The sequence below is a fragment of the Podarcis raffonei genome, chromosome 3 (assembly GCF_027172205.1).
Source record: "Podarcis raffonei isolate rPodRaf1 chromosome 3, rPodRaf1.pri, whole genome shotgun sequence".
NCBI classification, from domain to species: Eukaryota; Metazoa; Chordata; class Lepidosauria; order Squamata; family Lacertidae; genus Podarcis; species Podarcis raffonei.
Genome location: NC_070604.1, coordinates 48,361,424 through 48,387,478, shown reverse-complemented (window position 1 = coordinate 48,387,478; position 26,055 = coordinate 48,361,424). Strand labels below are relative to the sequence as shown.

General features: G+C 41.3%; 1 long non-coding RNA gene across 1 annotated transcript in view; it reads right to left on the bottom strand.

Moving 5' to 3' along the window:
• LOC128411626 (uncharacterized) overlaps positions 1-21,259 on the bottom strand; it is a 48,298-nt gene extending 27,039 nt beyond the window's left edge. Inside the window, exon 1 of the long non-coding RNA XR_008329855.1 lies at positions 21,184-21,259. This is a non-coding gene — a long non-coding RNA (uncharacterized LOC128411626). The remainder of the gene's footprint in view (positions 1-21,183) is intronic.
• Positions 21,260-26,055: the final 4,796 nt, after the last annotated feature.

The window sequence follows — 26,055 nt, the reverse complement described above, 5'->3', positions numbered from 1 at the left end:
CTCTGTGTAACCAAACCAGGAAGCTGCAACCATAGTTTCCTGCGAGAACGACAACATATGGTTAATTGTTTCCCAATTACAAATCACACCAGGATTTGTAAGCCAACTTACAAAACATGACTCCGTGTCCATACTTTCCTGGTTCATGCGCAATGGGGACCTATGGTTCATCACTTGCAGACGCACACTGCCAAGGCATCCTCTAGCTTGTTAAAAGCCAGGTTTTGATCCCGCAAACATGGCCAGTCAACAATTTAGCATCAGTCATTGCTGCCAGTGTTTTCTCCTCACGACCATGTCTCAAACAGCTATCAAGCAATGGTCAAAATGTTATGACTTCTGCAATGTCCCTGGTTTATGACCAGAAAATAATTTAGCATCAATACTGTTTTTGTTTTTGTCTTTTCTGGGTTTCTTTTCCCCTCATTAAATATGTAAAAGATTTTTTTAATCAACATGGGTTGTTGAAGAAACCAAAGCCTTGCTAATTAAATTGAAATTTATTGTATTGTATAGTGTGGCAGATTTATAGTATGAAGAAAGAACTTGGCTTAGGCATATAATTTCAAGATGCAGGAAGACACAAGGTTTGATTCAAAGGTGCTATGTGAAAGTAGAAATGAACTCTTCTCTCTTCTCTCCTTCCTTTCTTCCTGTATTAACCATTTAATTACTCACTTCCTGGCTAGAAACAAAACATAAGTTCAAATCCAAATTTGCATTAGTGGAAGGGTGCTTGTGCAGCAGGGCTTTCTTGTCCCGTCCTCCCACTGTAACACCCTGTGTCCCTGAAACTATCTTGCTGCCCTCAGGTGAAATGGAGGACTCTGCTTTTGTAAATAGACCAGGGTGGGGGGCACCATCTTGTCCTTCACCTCATATAGCAAAATGCCTTCCTCTCCTTCTGAAGATTCCTAGTGGATTTTGCTTTTTGGGAAAGAAGGTGCATTCCGAAACCTTGGCAATATCAACACACTATTTTGTAGAGGGAAATGTTTTGAAAATGAACTTCTAGAGCAGAATCTACAAAACTGAAGGGTAGGCTAGTGTATGTTTGTCAGATTTCAAACAGAGGCACCAGGATTATATTTTTTTTATTTTACTACATAGGGGGACTGGATAACTCTTGATGCTGACAGAACACTTTGTGTATTATTTACCAACAACAAGGGAGACTCTGTCAAGCCAGAATTCACAAGAGCAAGAGTTGACTGAATTCATGGCATAGTGTGGGAAAATTACCTCAGCACAAGTCTACATTGCTGATTGTTCCTTATGCTGACATTTCTGATGCCCTGAAAGTTGCTGTGTTCACATCCTCTGCTCCTAGTGTCAAAGAACACTCTCAATCTTCACATGCCAAGATGAGGAAAACCTACTGCAATGCCCAAAAGACCCAGCTCCTGTCAAATATATTCATTTAACACTAGCAGTCTGGGTTGTGGAACTGGAGTGTTAGGAGGGGAGGAAAAGGCAACAGCTTTGGAACAAAAGCCGCTACTGTCACTTCCCCAAGTACACACACACACACACACACACACACACACCACTGTGATTTTAACAAGGTTTTTATTAAATCATGTAATACCACAGAATTAAAATGCTGCAAGTCAGTTGCTGAATAAAAATATGCATGGTCATACCTTGGATAAACTACTCATCTTTGCATACAGACTGCTCTTGAGGAGATCAGTGTCATTTTGAGTTATCATTCAAGTGTTAATTTGCTACATTCAAGTTGTTATGTTTTACTGGCATAAGTATAAGAGGCGATATATACTTGTTTGAGTCAAGTCCTCTCAGTTCCCCTGCCCCTTGTATATTTTTCCTCCCACCCACAATTCCCAATGCATGCAATCACATCCAACAATAAAAGGTAGCAGTGTGTGTGTGTGTGTGTGTGTGTGTACGCATATGTAAGTGCAGCCTGATTCTTAAGCTGCTGTGATAGCTGAAGTAGCTTTGAAGCCCCCAAATGCCTCTTGTCATAAATTTCGAGAAAGAAAACTGCACTGGCTTTAGGGGGACAAACAACTCCACATGCCAGAAATAGCTACACCCTTGACAAAAGCTGCACATACATTTATTATTTGTGCTTTTCAGCAAAATGTATTTAGGTTGCGAGTGACGTTTATTTCGGGTGAACTGAAGTATCTTTTATGTCAAACACTTCTGCAGCCAAAAAATGGTGGTGATACTTCAGTACCTATTTGCTTCTTATAGGCTACTTGTAGAAATAGTTACGGAAATGGCAGACAATTTCACAAGGCCTCCCAGACTTTCTAAAACAAAATGATGTGAATTCTATTCAGTCAGATGTGTTTCTCTCATCCAGTTTGCTGCGTATTTTTGCCCAGACCCCCAAAAGGCTTGACGTTGGAAATGGTATCAATGTTTCATGCTGCTTTGTGGCTTTATTTTATTTTTGCTGTCTTATAGATCAACATCATATGCCATTCTCAGAAAAAATTCTCCCAATTATTATTTTCCCCACAGGTGCTAAAGGCACATTTGTTTGACTTGCTTAATTCTTTAGTAGCACCTGAACAATGGTTGCGCCTATCCATTCACAGACAGAAGCACAAAGGCTTTGCATTCTGAATGTCCCAGGAACAACTCACAGTATCTCCAGGAAATACTTCAGTCTGAAACTGGAGAGCTGTGGTCAGTTAGAGGGCAGCAAGGATGGGCAGCTCATGATCCCTCAGAAGTTGTTGGACTACAAGTCCAACTATCTCTGTTCATTGGCCCTGCTGGTTGGGTATGATGGGAGTTCAACAACACCAGGAAGGCCACAAGGTTCACCATCCTGGGTACAAACAATATTGTGCTAGATGAACTAATGATCTGTTTTAAGTCTCAGGTTCAACCCCTGGTATCTTCAGAAATGGCTTGAAAAGACTTCTCTCTAAAAACACTGCATAGTTGTTATACCAGTCAGCGTGGACAAAACTGAGGTAGCTCAACCAATTAGTGGTATGACTCAGCATAAAATACCTTCCTGTGTGTGACTTTTTGAAAGAAGAAGAGAAAAATCACTCAGCAAAGGTTACACCTGGTGTTATTGCCTGGCTAAAGCATCTTCCCCTCCACATCCCCTAAAGGGGAAACAAAGACAAAGATTCATACTATATATTTAGGCTTTTTTGACAAGAATTTCCACATACATAGCCATCATCTCTGAACTAGTTTGATGCTTTTCAATATACAGTGGTACCCCGGGTTACATATGCTTCAGGTTACATGCGCTTCAGGTTACAGACTCCGCTAACCCAGAAATAGTGCTTCAGGTTAAGAACTTTGCTTCAGGATGAGAACAGAAATAGTACTCCGGCGGCAGTGGGAGGCCCCATTAGCTAAAGTGGTGCTTCAGGTTAAGAACAGTTTCAGGTTAAGTACAGACCTCCGGAACGAATTAAGTACTTAACCCGATGTACCACTGTACAGTGCAAATCTATTTATCTAATTACTGTGTAAACTGAGGAGGATTTTCAGAGAACCAGAGCTTAGGGGCTGTTCCTTAAAAATGAACAGCTTATGGCTTAGGTACAGGCTTCCCTCCAGCAGAACTTTGTTAACTAGATGCTCCCACAGGTGGAAGCAGAGCAGTTTTTGAGATTCCTGCTTCCCCTTACACTGCTTCACATCCTACCCAATCTGCTTTGAAGAACCTGTGGATATTATGGAACAGTATGAGAGGTGGTAATGTGGGCAGAAAAAACGGGAAACCCAAAAAATATTACCTCCCCTCTTCTACCATCAAGATTCTCCAGTGGATCCAAGTCCCTACCGCAGATTATTTTTAATTAAATCAAGATTGCTAAAACCACATAGTGAAAATGTCCCTGTGGCTTTAATTTCCTACTAATTATCCTTAAGGATGAAGTCCTACGAAATATTATCCTTAAGGATGAGGTTTAGGAAAATAACCATTAGTTGAATGTCTCCCACAGTTTTAAGTTCCTAGAAATACTTTGGCATGTGGTCAAAACATACTTCTTTACATTCTGGAAAATGTTTGAAAGACAGGTTGACCCAGATCACCACCAGCTATGATCTCTGTACTCTTCCTTCCCCTGAAGTAAACTGAAAAATCCTATCATTTTTATTTTTTAAAAAACCCTAAAAAACAAAATAAAACAAAAACCACAATATAAAGGCATACGAATCAACCCACAGAAAGAGAATGGTGGCCAATGATAAGGAGGCTTTAAGGATCATAGAGGAATTTCAGCAAATGCAGTTATCTTGGTGTGCATTCATTATCCAACAAGAAAAACAATAGCTTCCTCTCTCATACACACACACCATTTGAATATGATTGCTACCTTCTCTCTCTCTGCCCCCCTCAGGGCTCCTGACCCTTTAACAGCTGTATCTTAAGGCAGCAATGTGCATCACTGCATCTCTATGAAGAGACAAACCTCCTTAGCCATATTTTTGCCTGTTATCCAGCTGTGAAGCAACACAGAGCTCTTCCATTAAAATGGTGATAGTTCTACAAGTAGAACAGGCTTTTCTTGTGTATCTGTGCTTTGTCTTCTCCAGCATTATTTTACCATCCAGGAACATAGGGGAAGAAAACCCAATACTGTATAAAAATGCACACCCAATGCATACAAATTCAGCCGTGGCACAGTTGGAAAACTAAATCTTCTGACGGGGGAGGGAGGAGGAAGCAAAGCGGTGTGACAGATGGAAAGGTCTCAATGGATGAATGGTACTACCACAAATAAGTAGCAAGCAGCCAGAGGGAATCAAATAATGATTACAGAAGAAAAATGGGGGGGGGGGAGAGAGAAGGGTTCCCTCAGACTAAAAATTCTTGTTTAACAACGTTGGTTGCAATGATATGCATTTAATTATATAACCTTCCCCCAAAATGCACACACCCCCATACACACACGCACAGAGCCAGAGCAAGAGAGAGAGACAGAGAGAGCAATGAATAAGATAGCTGACAAGTGAGGCTGTGTGGACAATATAAAAAGCTCAACATGTCCTTGGAGGGAAGGGAATGTAGTCCACAATTTGTACTGGCATGCCCCCAAACCTGAACAGATTACTTTCTGACGATCAATATCTGTAACCACCAGAGGCCTGTTGCAAAGCTGGGAGGAGGGAGGGTGGAATCAGCTTCCAAGAGACCAGGTCCCAAGCTTACATTTTATTTTTGCCACTGGGTGCTGAAGTAAGAGTTTTGGACAAGGCTCATTTTTCATCTCTTTATGAGGCTGTGGATTGAATATGAAGTTTGCTGACATGTTCCAAGGGCTTCACTTGGCAGGATTCCTGTCCCACATACAAAACGCTGCTCCTATCTAGCCCAATCTTACATCCGGGCCTTTGCCACCAGCTGCCTGATAAATAAGCCCCATTATATAGGGTGTTCATATGACCATTCTCTCCCATGCACATTTACCTATAGGGGAGAAATGTAATTAAAAAACAAACAAACTATTTTGCTTCACGTATTTATTTACCCCACCCCTTCCAGACTGCTTCATTTTAGCCACAAAAAGGTTCTTAATACGAAATGCAAAACGATGAGCAGTTGCATGTATATAGGAGGTGAACATTTTGCAGGTGATCTACAGTTTCCATTCTTGATTGCAGTAATAAGTCTTAAGAGAAATATAATTGAAGGCTTTCCCCAATGGTATAATTCAACCGCAAAAAGAACTAAAACCCCTCTGACTGCTGTTATTGCTGCTTCCATTCTTCTAAGTCTCCAACTATCCTCTGCAATTGGGTTTTTCTTATTGCAATCCCACCTTTTCAGTTTTTCCCATTTTAGCCTAATTTGCTTTTCTGTCTTACCACAGTTCATTATTCAATCAGTGAAAAGTGGGAACGGTTTTGAAGATGCACTGATGACATTTCTCCTTTCTCATTTCATTTTCCTGAAACTAGCTAGCCCATCAGGAAGGAAAACAAGATGGAAAGCAACAGAAAATCTAAGTAGCTTTTTAAGAAACAGAACAAGGAAGAAAAAAAAGCAAGAAAGAAAGAAAGAAAGGGGGGAGGGAGCCTGTATTATTAATAGGGAACTCTAGGATGATGGATGAAAAGAACAACAATATCCTTTAATCATAAAGCACTAACATTCCAGCAGTGCTAGTAAGTGAGTGAAGCAATGAAACCATTTGAGACTTAAACAGATGAATTAGGAAGGGTTCCACTGTGGATTCCTGGACCAATTTCAAGGCAGTAGCCTGATTAACTAATGCATAAAAAGCAAGTGATTCTTCCAATCAATAAGCTTTTATGTAAGCATATTTGCATTATAACATTTAAACACATGAGACAAGTGAAGAACCGGGGATTCCACAAACTGGCTAACAATACAGAAGCATTTCCTAGAGTCTGGCCATTTCCCATATACACACAAATACTTTCCCCCCTTCAAATGTATTGTTTATAGTCTGAATGTTCTGTCTTTAAGTACTGATATGCTAGCAGGTCACAAAAATTGCTTGTGACAATTCTTTTTTAAAAAAAAATGTTCAAAATTATATTACTTTTCATAATAATAATCTCACAATGAAAACTACAGATACATGTAGTATTATACTTTGTTTCTAATGGGGAAAAACTTTTAACTATAAATGAATCAGAGCCTTAATTTCAGAAGTTAATATAATGGGCTATTTATTGCTGTGAAGCAGAAGTTACCGTACTTTTGATTTCATTTGTGCTCTACAATGACACCACTTTAAGTTTATATATGGGGGTCAAGTTGACATTAGGAAATATCAAACCATTTTGAAAATCATGTACAGCTCCATAAACTAGTTATGCATCATATTTCCCATTGTGGCCAACCGAATGTGTCTTGGGAAGCCCATAAACAAAACATTCTGTGAAGAAATACTGCCTGTTGTCTTGTTGAAAAGAGTTTCAACGGATGATTCCAGGTTCTAGTGTTTTGAGAGAGGTGCTTCACCAAATCTCAAATCTCACCAAAAAAAACCAAGTCTCCAAAACATTTGCTCCAACTCCAATTCACAAAGCAGGTGATGCCATCTTGTGTTCTTTTAGTGACTCAATTCCAGCGCAGCTAGAGAGGCATATCATCTTGTGAAAGATCCTGCATCTTTCCTCCAGGTAACATCTGCAGCAGTATCCTATATGGTTAGCCATTTGCATGGATAGGTAACATACTAGCAGCAGCAGCATGTGTTACTAGCACATTATAAAACCATCTTATCCATTTTAATCACACAAGTCAAGTTTGTAGACACTACTGGGAGAAGGTATGAAATCACAATATAGCAGCAACCATGTTACTCCAAGTAATGTATAAGGAAGGCCTATGTCACATATTGATTATTAGCTACTTTCCTAAGGTGGATACTATCAAAGTCATTGTAACCTATTTAATTAGCTCGCAGACTAATCATAATCATAAAGATATGACAAAAATGATCTGGTGCCAACTTATAAGTTCTTACGTATAGAGGTTCAAACACAAATATACAAAAACAATAACTATAGATAAAACAATTATAAAACAAAATAGCACAAGAGAAGAGCAGTCTGCTCACCCATGTGGTGTGACAGCTTTGATGGATGGCAAAGTCTCCTCCAAGGCACCAGTGAGGAATCCCAGGATCGGCCTCCTGTCCTGATGGGTGGAACGAGCGTAAGCCTGTGCCGCCAATCAGGAGCTGGATCTTAGCATGCACCTGGTATTGGCAAATGGGGATGCAGGCTCGGATGTGGGCTGGGCTGGGAGGCGGAACTGATGGAGCAGGAAGGCTTCTCTCAGGTCTGTGTCCTGGCCATTTAAGCAGCCTGCACCTGGAGCCCTTACCTGTTCTTTCCCTCGCCAGGTTCGTCACCCATTCTCCCTCAGTTTACGTGGTTGTTTTATGACCTTGCTGTGGCTAAGGTGGTTGCTGTATTCTGGGTCCAGTTAGGAATTTGTCCACCAGGCATTTTGGCTCCAGCCTGTTGATTTTGCCTACCTCATAGGAATCATCACAACTTGGTTGGGCATTGGGGCAATCTCAGGCTTGGATAGAGGAGAGGTTGTAGTCTCTGCCTGCCCCTCCAAATGCTGGTATTTAATTGCCCCATGCCCAAGCCAAACGTATTTCGTCTGTATTCAATAAAGTTTTGGCCTGTTTTGATCCAAAACCCTGTTTTGGTTGTCTTTGATTTCTCTGGGGGTTGGGGGCTAGGGAGCCCAACGCCTGGGCCTGCAAGTACATGGAGATCTGCACACATTAGAGCTTCTTACTTTATTTCTTCAAGAAATGTCATCCTCAAGGCACATCTCAAGCTGCATTTTTAAGTCTTCCAAGTTTAAAGAAGAGCTTGGGATGCCACATAGGGGCTGCTTTGGGGGACGAAAATAAAAGACACCACAACAAGTGCACTGGGCTGTACATACTTATGCATAAAAAGGCTCCCTTCAAATATTGAGATGTTTACCACACATATATTTTCAGAAGGGAAAAATATATATTCCATGAACTAGCGGTAATGCAATACTCCCTTAACCATAATTCTTTGCAGCTGCTGAGTTCCTGGTGTTCTATTGTAGGCCACAAAATCTTTCAACATTCTGCAATGGGGCAGCTCCATACTTCAGCCCTGCACTGTGAAAATTAACCTTTCTTTCTCTCTTTGACTATTGTCACAGGAGCCCACCCGGCGTGAAACTGTCAGGGCAAGCATAGATCAAAAACCTCTTCCCTAAGGGAAACTGCTTTGAGGTACTAAAAATACTGAAAACCACCAAGAAAAACGTTCCTTTTCTTTTTGAAATTTCTTCCCCTTTGGAAGACTTTGGTTTCTTTTTCTCCTCAATCCTAAAAAAAAAAAAAATCTCATGAGCTCAGAAGCTGAATACAGCATTTTATTTTAAAATAATGAACACATTTTCATAAATATCGAGGACAAAGCAACTAAATCACCAATATCTGTCAGCTTCCTGCAGAATTTTTTTTTCTTATTCTAAATACAGTAAGGTAGGTTTGGTCATTTAATGACATTTGGGACATGTCCTTTAAAAACCCAGTAGTACCTTCTGTGCTGGGTGGCAACCCAATCAGCTGTATAGCACAGTAGGCATTGAAAGCTTATGGCTTTGGAGAACACTTTATTGAAAGAGTCTCGCAGCATGTAATACACTGTCTGGCAGTGTATGGGTCAGCCATGGCTTCCAAAGCATAGTCCAACATTACTAACATATGCTAGGCTCTTTACAATAACTTTGTGCCCTGATACACAAGATCTCTGGGCACCACCAAGTAAGACAAATAATTTCATATTTATTAAATATTTTAAAATGTATGGCTGTTCTAATTATTGTTGACATTCTTGCTGGCCTTCCTGTTTAAGACTCTTTAACCTCTGCACTCTCCCTTAAATTTATCATGGAACAGATAGCATCATAACCACAAATGCTTCTCATCCAGATCATATCCTTTTGTACCATTACTTTTACCAGCTTCATTCTCTCTTATTTTCACTCTAAGCTTCTTATTTTTACTTGCAAATAACCCCATCCATGGTTTTGCTCCTTAGAGTCTAGTGTCTCAATATCAGTGGCAGACTTTGGGCTTTAACATTTCAGCAGCACCCATGCAACATCAAAATCCACCCCTCATCTCACCTTCCATTGTTCTTCATCATTGCAGTGCCCCCTGTGGTGCCCTTTCAGCTCGGCACCCAGTGCAAGCGAACCAGTCATGCTCCCCTAAATCTGCCTTTGCCTATATAAACTCTTCTTTGGACCTTTGTTCAACATGTACCAATTTTCTACTTATCCCAGTATTAGTTTATTTCCCACCTCCACCACTTTCCGCTTGCATTCCAACCACTGGGGTATCTTGGTATTATATTCAACTGCTTTCTTAAGGCACATCTCTTCACACTAGGTTATCTTGGCAGACCTGCCTCCTTTCCTTTCCTTTCCTTTCCTTTCCTTTCCTTTCCTTTCCTCTTCTTCTCTTCTCTTCTCTTCTCTTTTCTTTTCCTTTCCCCACCATGTGTCTTATCCTTAAGTTTTCATTCTTTGCCTCCTGGCATGGCCTTTAAAAAAACAAAGAAAGCCCTTTGCACAGCACTTAGCAATTTTACATTCAATTAAATAAATACTCAAAGAATTCCAGAGTAATTTGGCTCTGGACCAAAATAGGATTTACTTTATAACGTGTTTTTTTAACCACAACTCTATAAATTACTCAAAATGGTGCGTATTTTTAGGAACCAACTTATTTCTGTAAGTGTAGGTGTTTTCAAACTGTTTTGAATACTGCATTCTAATGTTCTAAACCACATTAGGGTGGTGGGAACTTAGGGTAATGGGGTAATAATAATAATAATAATAATAATAATAATAATAATAATAATACAAAATAAAAATGGAAAATATACACTCTCACTAGAAAGTAATATAGGATACATAACTGATCAGTGACCTGTCTTTTTTTAAAAAAAAGAAAACATTGATGTATCATAATCAAAGGCCTTGTTAATGTGTTATGATTTCCTCAGATTCTAAGCTTGAGAAAGCCTCCTGAAACAATCACACCAGAATCACTTGTTGCTGGACTGATTACCTGGCCTCCAAAATGTGTGCTGAATCATACAGCTTGAAGGGAAAAGCCACAAGAAGGTAATCACATCTAGATATCCAACACAAGGCAGCAACTTCCAAGCATCAGCTTCTCACAAGCTAATCAAGAACACAAAAGGAATGTGCCATGTGCAGTTATGTTTAGCGGTTTGTGGAGAAACCCACTTTGGTCTGTGCTTGTACCTGTGCAAATCTCAGGTGTTCCTTGAGTTCTCAGAGACCTCCCTCTTGGGTATGGACTGTGTCATTTTGGCAACATAAGGATGCATCTGTAAACATTGCTATTGTGGGGAGTGATGGTCTCTAAATTCATTTACTGTGGGTAGGATTTCCTCTAACAATCCTTGTAAGCAGAAGCCCTCCACAAGGGCTTCTGCTTGTGCAATGGAGCTTTCCCCCTTCTCCTCCCCGTTTCCCCAAAATTGGCTGGGAGCGACAGGAGAACCCCCCAAACAACACATGCAGAGAGGGGAGGCAGATCATTCTTCCTGGGAAGCTGATGTGCTTGCACAGACTGAATCTTTGTAATAGTGTGATGTCGTCAAACTCCCCCTATTGTTTTGTGTCTTCATTTTAGGCGTGTGTACACTCAGTAAACACAATTAGATCACAGCCATTTAGGAAGCACAGCTACCAGGTTAAATTTCCAGCACGTATGACCCCAGTCCATTTCATTTGCTTCAAATGCAGAGGTCACCATCAGTAAAGCTGTGCCAGAGACACACTGTACTAGCTGAAATCTTTCAACCCATATTCAAAGGCACACATATTACAATAACCAAATCCAGCATTTACCACTGCATGGATACGTGTGCTCAGAGTATCCCTGTCCAAGAGAGGACACAACTGGCAAACCACCCACCACTCCATGCCACAGAAGCTACTTGATCTTCTAGCAACAAAACTGGATCCAAGCCGCCGCAAACCTGCTCCCTCAAGGGCAGTGCAACCCTACCCAGAACTGGTTGCACACCACTTCGCTAATGCTGAGTTTACAACCTCTGTTTCACATGCATTTGTGAAAGCAGGAACTCTCCTTCCTGCTGAGTAATCTGGAATACACTCTTAAGAGCTGGTCCTCAGAAAGAATCACTGTGGAGTAAAATAAAATTGTCCCTACCATTTAGTCTGGAAATCAAATCCACTATGCCTTTCGGAAGAATCTATTGCTTAATGTAGAACATAAATTCAGTAAAGGTTAATTGGAAGCATTAAACTGAAAAGGTTCTTTAATGAATGCATGACTCTCTTTGCAATAGACTATTTGGCTACAAGAACTGGAGGTTTGAGGCTGTGTGTTAGGATTATTATTTTTTACTCAACCCTGTTTAAGAACTGCCTAACTTTGTACATTAGACAAATTCTGTACAGAGGAAAATAGGTCATCACCCATCTTCTCTGTGGTGCACACACACCACAGAAGGGTTCTGAACCAGAAAAATGAAACCTGTCCAATGTTCTAAGTCTCTCAAACTGACATGCAGCTTTAATATGAGCAAGTATAAGATGATTTATTTTCAAATCTAATACACAAAGTTCTGGATGTAATTCTGTTAAGCAGTTTTACATTTTGCCGCTAGGAATTTCCCCCCTCTATGTTAAGCTTTAATATCCTTTCAAATGCATTAATGTATCCCTGGAACAGACACTTTAGAGACTCCTGCATGCTTTGAATATTTCCAGGATAAAAACAGCTTTCGATACTCAGTAGGGCTTTATGTACCACCTTGCTGGCACTAAACCTTGTAAAACACTGAAGCAAATGGCTCTTTGCCTATGAAAAATATCGAGGGAGGGAATAATGATTTTGTTTTGTTTTCCCGGCTGTCCTACGTAGAATGTGAAAACCAAAAGCACACTCCTACACACACACACACACACACACATGTGCACACACACTTACGTACTGAAAGTTTCAGGAAATCAATGGGACATTTTTTAGTAAACATGGTTAGCATGGGAATGAGAAAGACAGGTGCTATGTTAACACTCTTAGAAACATTTAAAATGATATTGGGTGAATATTGAAATAATGTATCAACATGTAATGTAATCACTAGGCTTGCAAGTCCCTGGTAAGTTGTTAGTAGCACCTGAATCACCACTTTACTAGGGTTGCCATATTTCAAAAAGTAAGTTGAGCTTAGGGTGATGGGTTAATAATAATGGGAAATCCTGGACATATGGCAGCCCTAACTTTACCAAACCACTGGACAGACTGTGAAGCCAGATTCCACAAATTACTCAAGGCATATGCAAAGAGACCTTTGGGGACTTCATATCATAGATCAAAACTAGGATCTCTTTCCACAGAGAACCATGCCTGTAGTGTCTACCACCACGTCAGAGGGTTGCCCAAAAGCTTAGCTACCCATTGGATCAGGATAAGCACCTATTCCTTCCTACAAATCAGTGATTGCATGAATGACAAGCTTACTATCCTTCTGACCTGAGGATGAACCAGTAGTTGGGCACATGCCTTGTGTGCAGTTGGTCCCAGAGTCAATACTTGGCATCCCTGATTAAAATACCTCAGATACTAGGGCTCAGAAAGATGCAAAGCCTTGGAAAGCTACTGCCAGTCAGAGTGGACAATACTAAGCTAGATGGACCAACAGAATGTCCTAGGATAAGACAGCTCCATGTGTTCCTATAACTTTACTGCAACTTATGCTTCACCTTTGATTGCCTGCATTTTTTTCTCTTGCCCCCTTCCATTTTACCACACAAACAAAATATGACTGAATAAAATAGATGCAAAGGGTAAGATCAGAGTTGATGTGGATTAAACCTGGGACACATTTCTGATTGAATTCACAGGCCCTAACAACATTTTTCACATTTGGGGGCTTCACTACAGCAGATTATAACACTCCATTACACCATCAAATATGCCCTACCTTTAGCTACCGTTCTATTTCTATTTCCAAAGTTGACTTCTTGGCCAACAGAAAAAATGATGACAGAGTCCTTTACTATGTTTCTCTGCTAACAATAAGTTTGTGGTTTAGATCAAGGCTCTTCTGTATGGCATCTGGCTGAACTGGCCAGTTGCCTGATCTTCAGCTCTTCTTATGTCCTTGTGTTATGTTGCTAGTCAATGCATGAGAAAATAAGTGAAAAGAAAACAAGTGAAAAATATAGGCCAACAGAAATGCACCATGAAATCCTCAGCTGCTCTTTTCTGTAGGCACTGGAAAGTGGGTGGTCTTCTTACTGTGTGGCCCCCTTCCACCTCTCTGTGAGCCCAGGTGGATATACCTGACTATATAAAAAGGGACCCTTTGCTCATGCTTATGTAATTCTCAGTATTTTTTGTGAGAGTTCCCTTTCTTCTTATTTTTTTAAAAAAATCCACCTAGTTTTCTATGAGAGGATTTGATAAGTCTCTAAATTAACCCATAGCGATTACCCCTACCACGCAATTCACAACTATTTTATTAAAGTAAGATTAAAGATAATACTTCATTGGTAGAAGTAACAGCAGCATTAACCTCTATTTACCTTGACAGAATAAAGCTTTAATACAGCACAGCGAAATTTAATTGAAACAGATAATTATTTTAACATAAAATTTAAATGGAACTTAATTCCTTATTCTGTATGTTTAATACTTTAATATTCATCATTAATATCTTTTTCTCCCCCTCACTTCTTTAGCATGCATGTAAAATATCACAACTTGGTCACATTCACTTTGCTTATCAAATACTCTCGGATTTATTTTCACTGGGGATGAATAAGCACAAAAATCTGGGTTGCCAAATCACATTTTTTCCTCCCTTGTCTACCGCCACACTTCCCCATCCCTTGCCCTCCCAAATCATGTCCAAATTTTTTGACTGCTGGATTACAAAAGATTCTTGTTTGTTTTATATCCTGTGGCTTTATTACATCAGACAAGCATCAAAGAGGCAGCACACATAGGACTGAAAAATAATACAGCTGCACTTTGCTATGGAGTGTTCTGTATCTGCCTGTGTTTTGTTGTTCATGTAATACTTTTCAATAAACAAAGATGTCAATCAACTTTCTGTGCAGTGCATCACATTTCAGATTTAAACCACTTCAGACACATAGCTGCCCCAAGCTCACACATTTAACAGATAAAAATTCAGCTTTCTGTCAAGGCAGAATACAGTATTGATTGGAGACTGTATTTAGGCTAGTGTGCCTGTTGGAGCTGTATTATCTTCAAACTCATATAGTGCCCATTGCAGAGGCGTAACACAAAGTGCATTTTGTTTCTAGTGTAAACTCTTTTACTCACAGCGCCACATAACATGAACTGACTAGTGCCTTACCTATGGTACATTTATCCAAGAATAGTGGAAAGTGAAGGACTGAGAAGGTACATACCGAACTTTGATTGTTTGATATGAATCTAGTGTGTTGTGCACCACCTAATTAAAACATTGTTCATTTAAAAAGCATGGCTGCACAAGTCCTTCAGTTTAATGATCCAAGAGCAAAACATGTCGTACAAGCAGCACTTTAAATAAATACATCAGCTGTGTACTAAGAGCCCAAGTATTTGCTGTGGGCCTGTTTCTGTGCATATGTGGTAATTACACAGTGAAAACATGGGCTATGATTTTCTCCCTTTAGCAGCATGCTGGACTACTCCCCAATATAGTTTGCTATAACCACCTGAACCTCTCTTGGGATTGCCAAAGGTTAGATGCTATGTCACTTCTAAGCTACTGGGAGATTGGCATACAATCCCAGTAAATCTCCAACTAATTGCATTTGAATTTTAGGTGTCACATCTGGTTTTGACCTCTGAAGGTTGACAGGAAAAGTTTGACAGATCTTAAAGTGACTCCTGACTTCAAAAACACTTGTTTTAACAAAACAAACAGCTCATAGCGCGGCCTCCATGAGGTCTGCATGCAAAGGACTTCTGCCCATGCTACTTCCCGGCCTCCCCACACAACTGACGAGAAGCAACTCTGGGGCCCATGAGGACTTTGTGGATTTTAAGTGGAAGAGATGCTACCAAGAAGATAGCACCGTCTTATCCTGCACCTAATCCACCCTACTCACCAGTGGCTTGGGAGGGGCAGGGTTCGATTCCGTAAGTAGAAACGGACCATTCCATTCCTTTAATTGTAAACAAGTGCACCCCTTTGCATCTCCAAACCACTGGACTAGGGCATTAGGTGGCATGCCAGGAAGGAAGGTAAAAGAGGTCACTTATGGTGAAAAGAGAGAGAGCACTGACATGCATAAAATTTGCATATGCTAATCCATATGCATAGATGCAAAATTACAAATAATTACTATAATTTAAATACAAATGCAATACATCTCAATGTAGTAGGGCAGGCTATGACTAGGTGACCTGTATCCTTGCTCAGTCTTGTGATCCAGGTGTTTTCAAAACTGGACTTGGGTCAGACAGCCCTTCAAATGGAGAGCTGTCCTTTGTAACGTAGGACACATGGCCATCCCAAAAGAACACCTATACAATTGTGTTGTTCTTCTTGGCAATAGCACCCTGGCTATGGAGCACTCTGCCCTTCCCTAAGGTTCAGCTAGTAGCAACTTTAACATTTGGATAAAAGCTTTCTCTTCTCACAGACACTTCTGGTGTGAAAGGGAGTCTGCATGGTGGCAGATGACAGACGTCAGACATTTTACTAGATTGTTTTCACTGTGAGTTCTGTTTTTACTTATTTTATTTTGGTTTGCTGTTACCCACCCTGAGATCAGTCCCAAGGAAGAGCAGGATATAAATTCTATAAATAATAACTTTTTCAGTCATACATTTGTATGTTAATGATGGCAGTGAGAATGATGAATGGGAAACAGCACAAAACAAGAGTAAAGACTGGATACATGTATCTCCCTCTCCCTTTCAACAGGGCAGAAATGATACAGCTCACAATTCCTTAGCCATTAAGGGCAAAAGGGTAAGGATATGCTTATTCCACAAGGCTGAGAATTGTCAGTTCGTTGGACCTGACTTTTGGCCTTGCTGTCCCCCACTCTACCCCACTCCACCCCAACCTCCTGCCATACTGCTGCTGTTTTGCCTTTTAGTTTCACTACAAAATCTACACACAAGCCCACCTACCCTGTTTGCCACAGAGTTAAAGCTTTTCTGTATTCTACTTTGCATAAAAAAATTCACGAGCATAAACTTTTCCAGGCTTTTTACCAAGTCTGAGAAGTCTAAATGTGCAAGGTCAACAGTGTTCACAGACATTTCCTTGACAGCGCAAATAATGGGGAAGCCTTTGCTTGTGTAGAGCTCTACGTGTGCACAGGAATTCTGAAGTTCACACTAGCATTATAGGATACAAGGGCCTCGGGCGAAGGTCCATGTATGCTTCAGTATACCAATAGCAAGCAACACTTTTGAGTAAATGCTCTTTTTTGTGAATGGGGACAATATCCTGCTCTGATGCTCTGAACCTTGGGCCATTATGTCAGTAGATAAGTTTCTGGTTCACTGTGATATTCAGGAGGGGGGGAGGAATCTATAATGTTCCCATTGGCCTTAAAAGCAGAAAACATCAGGAGTAGCTTGTTAAATGAATTTAGCAGCAGGGAAGCCTGCAGCTCATCAGCTTTCTCTTCCTCAAAAGCAGGTACTTATTGCAGTAAAGAGGAATTATTGCTTAGGATCACTGGGTATGGAAATGTTTTTGGGTTGTTGATTTTTTTTTGGGGGGTGTATAATAGGAGGGGGGAAGGGAAGGTTTAAAAAGGCTACCCATGTCCATTGCCTGCTTTGTTTCCAGTGCTGGAATATAAGAGTTTCTTACAGTGTACATATTTCATTTTTATTTGTCTGCATTACTGTAGCTGCAAAACAAACACAGCCATTTTCCTATTTGCCTATGGAACAAATTAAAGCTTATCCTAGGCTCAGAGTGGATGGATTTTTATTATTATTACTACTCACACCATTCAATGAATGCATGACAGCCATTTGCTTTACCAGCAAATATAGCACTGTATCTAAAAATGAAAATGTCATAGATAATCCTTGTCTTGTTTCCTTCAGTTCCCTAAATATTAGATTTAAGACAAAAGGCTCAGCACAGTCTATTGGCTCTTGATACACAAAGAGGCTCCCATGTACACCTAAGGCTCCCGTGCATGAAAGGGCCTCTCTACTTTCTTTCAGGAGCAGATCAGAGGCACATCTTTGTCACAATGGTCATATTAGCCTCCCGTGATAAACTGAATGCATCTTTTGATGTCGATGTACATGTTGCTGACTAAAAGTATTAGTTCCGTATAAATAGATTGTGGCCTATAACTTCCAAATATAACAATACACATCATTATGTTTCACTGGTATTGCAAGCAGATACACCCTTCAAAAGTTTTGGATTATATAAGTCTTGTTGATCTGCTTTATATCTTTCTGGGGATGAGAGAAATTCCTAGCAAGGAAAAAAAATGCAGTAGTATGCAATTAAATGGATGTTCACTGTATTTATCTGACACGTCTCTCTTTTTCTCCCTTTTATTGGCCATTGTTTACGGTGAATCAGGTTTTAATGTGTGTAACACTCCAAAAGGTAAGCTAGAAATCTTGTAAATAGATAGATAGATTTATCTGGACCAAGAAAAGAAGTATCCAAGACTATCAAACTAATTCCTCATTCCTCTGCTTGCTCCTGATGTGCTGATAGCATGCTGGAGTGAAACACACACAGCACAAGCCAATGCATGTCTAATCTGAAAGTCCCATCAAATACATTCATACTTACTCTCAGGTAGATGGACATAGGGTGGTAGCTTCAATATGCTGGGAAGCATACATGTTTCTTTTATCATCCACTCACATCTACATAAAATATTAAGGGTTGTATCCAACATTATTCCTATTCAGGGTAATAGGATGCCATCCTAAGGTAATAGGATGCCATCCTAAGTCTCCTATCATGTTTTCCCCCCTCCAAAATATGAATACGCTTAACTCATTGTGCAGCTACTTTGAATTCAAATCTCCAGGACCTCATAAACTGCACCCAAGGATACTAAAGGAGCTTGCAGATGTAATCTCAAAGCCTCTGTCTATAACCTTTGAGAATTCTTGGAGAACAAGTGAAGTCCCTGCAGACTGGAGGAAGGCAAATGTTGCCCCATCTTCAAAAAGGAAAGTAGTCAGTCAGTCTGTGAGCACTTAGAAAAGGATGCTGTGATTATTTAAACACAGCATGGGTTTCTCAAAAACAAGTCATGCCAGACAAATCTCATTTCTTTTTCTGGCAGAGTTACAAGCTTAGTGGATGAGGGAAATGCTGTGGACATAGTGTATCTTGATATCAGTAAGGCTTTTGACAAAGTTCCCCATGATATTCTTGAAGAGAAGCTGGTAAAATGTGGGCTGGATAAGATTACCGTTAGGTGGATTTGGTTGAGTAACTGAATCCATATAGTCCTCCTTAATGGTTCCTTATCATCCTGGAGAAAGTGACAAGTGGGGTTCTACAGGGTGAAGGAAGTGAGGGGATGTGCATCAAATTTGCAGGTGATGCCAAACTAGGACCAATAGCTAGCACCACAGAAGACAGAATCGAAATTCAATATTACTTTAACAGATTGGAGAACTGGGCCCAAACTAACAAAATCAATTTCAATAGGGACAAATATAAAGTTCTACACTTAGGCAGGAAAAACCAGCTGCACAAATATAAGATGGGAGCCAACTGGCTTGACAGTCGTGCATGTGAGAAGATCTAGAGGTCTTAGTAGACCACAAGTTTAACGTGAGTCAACAGCGTGATGCAGCAGCAAAACAAAAACAAAAACCTAATGCTATTCTGGCTACATCAACAGAAGCATGGTGTCCAGATCAAGGGAAGTAATAGTCCTGCTCTGTTCTGCCTTGGTCAGACCACACCTGGATTATTGTCTCCAGTTCTGGGCACCACAATTTAAAAAGGATATTGACAAGCTGGAATGTGTGCATACTCTTTCAGTGTATTCCTCTGTTCTCCAAACATGCCCCTTCAAAGCTGACATTTGTGGAATAAAGGCAAACAAGTAGTATTGGTATCTGAGGGAGTTCAGAGGGAAAACACAAACCTCTGACATCTATAACAGCTTCCCTATTCACTTCCAAAAAGGGTACATTTGCATTCATGAAAATAGATTAATATGTGCCACCCGCCATTGGCAGTGAAGTGAGCAGAAAAGTTTGGTCATGCCAGAGGTGTGCATTCTTTGGATCACATCACATAGTCAACACTCAGCAAAGAATCAAAAATAAGCAAGCAATGTATAATATTGTTGTTGTTGTTTAGTCGTTTAGTCGTGTCCGACTCTTCGTGACCCCATGGACCAGAGCACGCCAGGCACCTCTGTCCTCCACTACCTCCCGCAGTTTGGTCAGACTCATGTTTGTGGCTTCGAGAACACTATCCAACCATCTCATCCTCTGTCGCCCCCTTCTCCTTGTGCCCTCCATCTTTCCCAGCATCAGTGTCTTCTCCAGGGAGTCTTCTCTTCTCATGAGGTGGCCAAAGTACTGGAGCGTCAGCTTCACGATCTGTCCTTCCAGTGAGCACTCAGGGCTGATTTCATTAAGAATGGATGCGTTTGATCTTCTTGCAGTCCATGGGACTCTCAAGAGTCTTCTCCAGCACCATAATTCAAAAGCATCAATTCTTCGGCGATCAGCCTTCTTTATGGTCCAGCTCTCACTTCCATACATCACTACTGGGAAAACCATGGCTTTAACTATACGGACCTTTGTTGGCAAGGTGACGTCTCTACTTCTCAAGATGCTGTCTAGGCCTGTCATTGCCCTTCTCCCAAGAAGCAGGCGTCTTTTAATTTCGTGGCTGCTGTCACCATCTGCAGTGATCATGGAGCCCAAGAAAGTAAAATCTCTCACTGCCTCCATTTCTTCCCCTTCTATTTGCCAGGAGGTGATGGGACCAGTGGCCATGATCTTCGTTTTTTTGATGTTGAGCCTCAGACCATATTTTGCGCTCTCCTCTTTCACCCTCATTAAAAGGTTCTTTAATTCCTCCTCACTTTCTGCCATCAAGGTTGTGTCATCTGCATATCTGAGGTTGTTAATATTTCTTCCGGCAATCTTAATTCCAGCTTGGGATTCATCCAGCCCAGCCTTTCGCATGATGTATTCTGCGTATAAATTAAATAAGCAGGGAGACAAAATACAGCCTTGTCGTACGCCTTTCCCAATTTTGAACCAATCAGTTGTTCCATATCCAGTTCTAACTGTAGCTTCTTGTCCCACATAGAGATTTCTCAGGAGACAGATGAGGTGATCAGGCACTCCCATTTCTTTAAGAACTTGCCATAGTTTGCTGTGGTCGACACAGTCAAAGGCTTTTGCATAGTCAATGAAGCAGAAGTAGATGTCTACTTCATGGATCACTGCCTTGCCGTGGCGAAGGGGCTTGAAGAACTCAGAGAAGCTATGAACTACGCCGAGCAGGGCACACAAGATGAACAGGTCATAGTGGAGAGTTTTGACCAAACGTGATCCACCTGGAGGAACCGGCAAGCCACTCCAGTATCCTTGCCAAGAAAACTCCATGGACAAAGACAACAGGCATATAAAAATGTATAATATTAGCAATACTATACTCACTTACCTGGGAATAAGCCCCATTAAACTCCATGGGGGTTATATCTGAGCAGACTTCTCTAGCACTGCATTCTTACTGTTTCATAGAATCATAGAATCATAGAATCATAGAATCATAGAATCATAGAGTTGGAAGAGACCACAAGGGCCATCGAGTCCAACCCCCTGCCAAGCAGGAAACACCATCAGAGCACTCCTGACATATGGTTGTCAAGCCTCTGCTTAAAGACCTCCAAAGAAGGAGACTCCACCACACTCCTTGGCAGCAAATTCCACTGTCGAACAGCTCTTACTGTCAGGAAGTTCTTCCTAATGTTTAGGTGGAATCTTCTTTCTTGTAGTTTGGATCCATTGCTCCGTGTCCGCTTCTCTGGAGCAGCAGAAAACAACCTTTCTCCCTCCTCTATGTGACATCCTTTTATATATTTGAACATGGCTATCATATCACCCCTTAACCTCCTCTTCTCCAGGCTAAACATGCCCAGCTCCCTTAGCCGTTCCTCATAAGGCATCGTTTCCAGGCCTTTGACCATTTTGGTTGCCCTCCTCTGGACACGTTCCAGTTTGTCAATGTCCTTCTTGAACTGTGGTGCCCAGAACTGGACACAGTACTCCAGGTGAGGTCTGACCAGAGCAGAATACAGTGGCACTATTACTTCCCTTGATCTAGATGCGATACTCCTATTGATGCAGCCCAGAATTGCATTGGCTTTTTTAGCTGCCGCGTCACACTGTTGGCTCATGTCAAGTTTGTGGTCAACCAAGACTCCTAGATCCTTTTCACATGTAGTGCTCTCAAGCCAGGTGTCACCCATCTTGTATTTGTGCCTCTCATTTTTTTTGCCCAAGTGCAATACTTTACATTTCTCCCTGTTAAAATTCATCTTGTTTGTTTTGGCCCAGTTCTCTAATCTGTCAAGGTCGTTTTGAAGTGTGTTCCTGTCCTCTGGGGTGTTAGCCACCCCTCCCAGTTTGGTGTCATCTGCAAATTTGATCAGGATGCCCTTGAGTCCATCATCCAAGTCATTGATAAAGATGTTGAATAAGACCGGGCCCAAGACAGAACCCTGTGGCACCCCACTAGTCACTCTTCTCCAGGATGAAGAGGAACCATTGATGAGCACCCTTTGGGTTCGGTCAGTCAGCCAGTTACAAATCCACTGAGTGGTAGCATAGTCAAGACCGCATTTTACCAGCTTCTTTACAAGAATATCATGGGGCACCTTGTCAAATGCCTTGCTGAAATCAAGGTAGGCTACATCCACTGCGTTCCCTTCATCTACCAGGCTTGTAATTCTGTCAAAAAACGAGATCAGGTTAGTCTGACATGACTTATTTTTCAGAAATCCATGCTGACTATTGGTGATCACAGCATTCCTTTCCAGGTGCTCACAGACTGTTTGCTTAATGATCTGCTCCAGAATCTTCCCTGGTATTGATGTCAGACTGACTGGGCGGTAATTATTTGGGTCCTCTCTTTTCCCCTTTTTGAAAATAGGGACAACATTTGCCCTCCTCCAGTCTGCCGGGACTTCGCCTGTTCTGCAGGAATTCTCAAAGATGACTGCCAGTGGTTCTGAAATCACATCTGCCAGTTCTTTTAATACTCTTGGATGCAGTTCATCTGGCCCTGGAGACTTGAATACATCTAGACTAGTCAAGTATTCTTGTACTATCTCCTTAGTTATTCTGGGCTGTGTTTCCTCTGCTGAATCATTTGCTCCAAATTCTTCAGGTCGGGCATTGTTTTCTTTATCGGAGAAGACTGAGGCAAAGAAGGCATTGAGGAGTTCAGCCCTTTCTGTGTCCCCTGTTTGCATTTCACCATCTTCTCCTCTGAGTGACCCCACTGTTTCTTTGTTCTTCCTTTTGCTACGAACATACCCATAAAAGCCTTTTTTGTTGCTTTTAACCTCTCTAGCAAGCCTGAGTTCATTCTGTGCTTTAGCTTTTCTGACTTTGTGTCTACACGTGCTGGCTATTTGTTTGAATTCCTCTTTGGTGGTTTCCCCCCTTTTCCATTTTTTGTACACATCCTTTTTTAATCTTAACTCAGTTAAAAGTTCTTTAGATAGCCACCCTGGCTTCTTTAGGCACCTTCCATGTTTCCGTCTCATTGGTATTGCCTGAAGTTGTGCTTTTACTATCTCCCTCTTAACAAACTCCCAGCCATCATGAACTCCCTTTCCTTTTAGTATTACTGTCCATGGGATCTCACCCAGCACTTCCCTAAGTTTTATGAAGTCGGCTTTCTTAAAGTCGAGAAATTGAGTCCTAGTATGCTTGGCTGCTCCTTTCCGCTGTATAGTAAACTTCAGAAGAGCATGATCACTCGCGCCTAATGATCCTTCCACTTCTACCCCACTAACCAGGTCATCAACATTGGTTAGGACCAGATCTAAAATGGCTGTTCCTCTTGTAGCTTCTCCCACTTTCTGGACAATGAAGTTGTCTGCAAGGCCAGTGAGGAATCTGTTTGACCTTATGCTCTTGGCTGAGTTTGACATCCAACAAATATCCGGGTAATTGAAGTCCCCCATTACTACTATCTCCCTTCCTTTTGCATGCTTGGCCATCTGTTCCAGGAAGGCATCATCTATGTCCTCCGTTTGGCTTGGGGATCTATAGTAAACTCCCACAATGAGGTCACTGTTATTCTTCTCTCCCTTAATTTTGACCCAAATGCTCTCACTTTGGCTTTGAGGTTCTAAATCTTGGATCTCTTCACAGGTATACACATCCCTGACATATAACGCCACTCCTCCTCCTTTCTTGTCTGGTCTGTTTCTCTGAAATAGATTGTATCCCTCCATTATTACATTCCAATCGTGGGACTTATCCCACCAGGTTTCAGTGATGCCTATTATGTCATATTTAGTTTGCTGTACCAAGAGCTCAAGCTCATCTTGTTTATTTCCCATACTTTGCGCATTAGTGTACAGACATTGAATTCCATTAATCATTCCCCCGTGTCTCTTATTTAAGGATTTTTTCCTCCCACCACTAGGTCTGTGTGCTGTTTGCTCCATTCGGTCTATGACATTTGGATGATCATCTTCATCAATTGATAGACTCCTACCTTCAGGAGCACTGTCTCCCTCCCCCACATTAGTCAGTTTAAAGCCCTCCTGATGAGGTTTCTGAGATTTTTTGCAAAAACATTCCTACCAACCGTTGTGAGGTGCAGCCCATCGCTTGCCAGAAGTCCATCTTCAAGAAACTGCATTCCGTGATCTAAGAATCCAAACCGTTCCTGTTTACACCATTTGCGAAGCCAGTTGTTCACTTCCACTATTTTTCCCTCTCTCCCTGGGCCACGTCGTTCAACTGGGAGGACAGATGAGATGACAATTTGTGCATTTAATTGCTTCAATTTCCTGCCCAGAGCCTCGTAATCTCTTTTGATCTTCTGGAGGCTATTGCTTGCAGTGTCATTGGTTCCCACATGAACCAAGAGGAAGGGGTATTTGTCAGTGGGTTTTATGATTCCTTGCAGTCGTTCAGTTACATCTTGGATCTTAGCCCCGGGGAGACAGCACACTTCCCGAGACATCTTGTCAGGCCCACAGATCACTGCTTCTGTTCCCCTCAGTAGGGAATCCCCTATCACCACTACACGCCTCCTCTTAGGTCTGGTCGGGGTTCTTCCGTGAGCTGTCCGTTCCAAGGTCGCCTGCACATTCCCTGAAGACTGCCTTTGCTGCTCGTCTTCATATACCTGATCGACTGTAATGAGGGAGAGATCCTCAAATGGAGTCTGCTCTTCGTCTTCCATGCTAGGGGAAAGGACCTCAAAGCGATTGCGTATTTCTAAACAATCAGAGCGAACCCTGGGCCTCCTACTTCTTTGAGTCACGTTTCTCCATATATCTGGCTCCTGTGTTGGTGAACTAGCCTCCTTCTCAGGGGAGTCCCCTGTCTCCTCCTTGGTGGAGACGGTGTGCTCTGTTGCTTCCAAGAAGAGCTCCAGCTCTCTAATTCTTTGGAGCTCTCTAATTCTTTGGAGTTTCCATGGTGGTTGTTTTCCTGTGTGGCAAACGTGTGTAAAGGATCAACATGACTCTATCTTGCAATATGTACAGATTTAATTATACAAAGTTAAAGGAATATTTTTAAGGCAGCCATTCAAGGCATGAAACAAAAGGCCGTTAGCACATCCCAGAAGTCCTGCTGTTGTTCATTTATAAATTATTTCCTGGAATTCACATTACGAAACACATTACAGAAGTGCTCTCTACCCCTCCAGTGTTACAGTTCAAGGTAATATGTGACAGATTTGAACATTTTTTGAAAAGAAAATCTCCCAAGTGTGCAGATTGCAGCATTGCTCACTTAGAGATTACAGAGGCTTTTATATCTGTTACAAACGTGCAGTTATACTGATAACTTCAAAAGTGGAATATTACATATGATGCTGAAAATTCCAAACAAGTCCACTGATATGTTCTCTTTCTTTTCCTTTCTCTCTCCTCCCCACCCTCCTTTTCATTTAGCAATTGCTGGCTTGCCAGAGATCTTGAACTTGAGAAAGGTTAGACTTCACAATGCTGGAGCAGTTTGTGAGCATCAGCAGATTTAGCTTGTAATTTCATTGATCTATGTGGGCTTGCTGTTTGCAAACCAGCTGCTGCACTGTTTCCCCACAGCTACTGATCTGAGTAGCATTGATTTTTTCCCTTACATTAACATAGCATTACTTCTTTAATGGGCAATAAATGACTGGATGTAAATACAAACAGCGCTGCAACAACAAAAGATGGGGGATGAGGGGGATCAGTTTGTCCCCGGCTTTTCATTTATTTATTTATTTAGAGGGCTCTATTAATATTTGCCATTAAAATTAAAAGCAAAAAATATTGACCAAGTTAATTCAATTTTG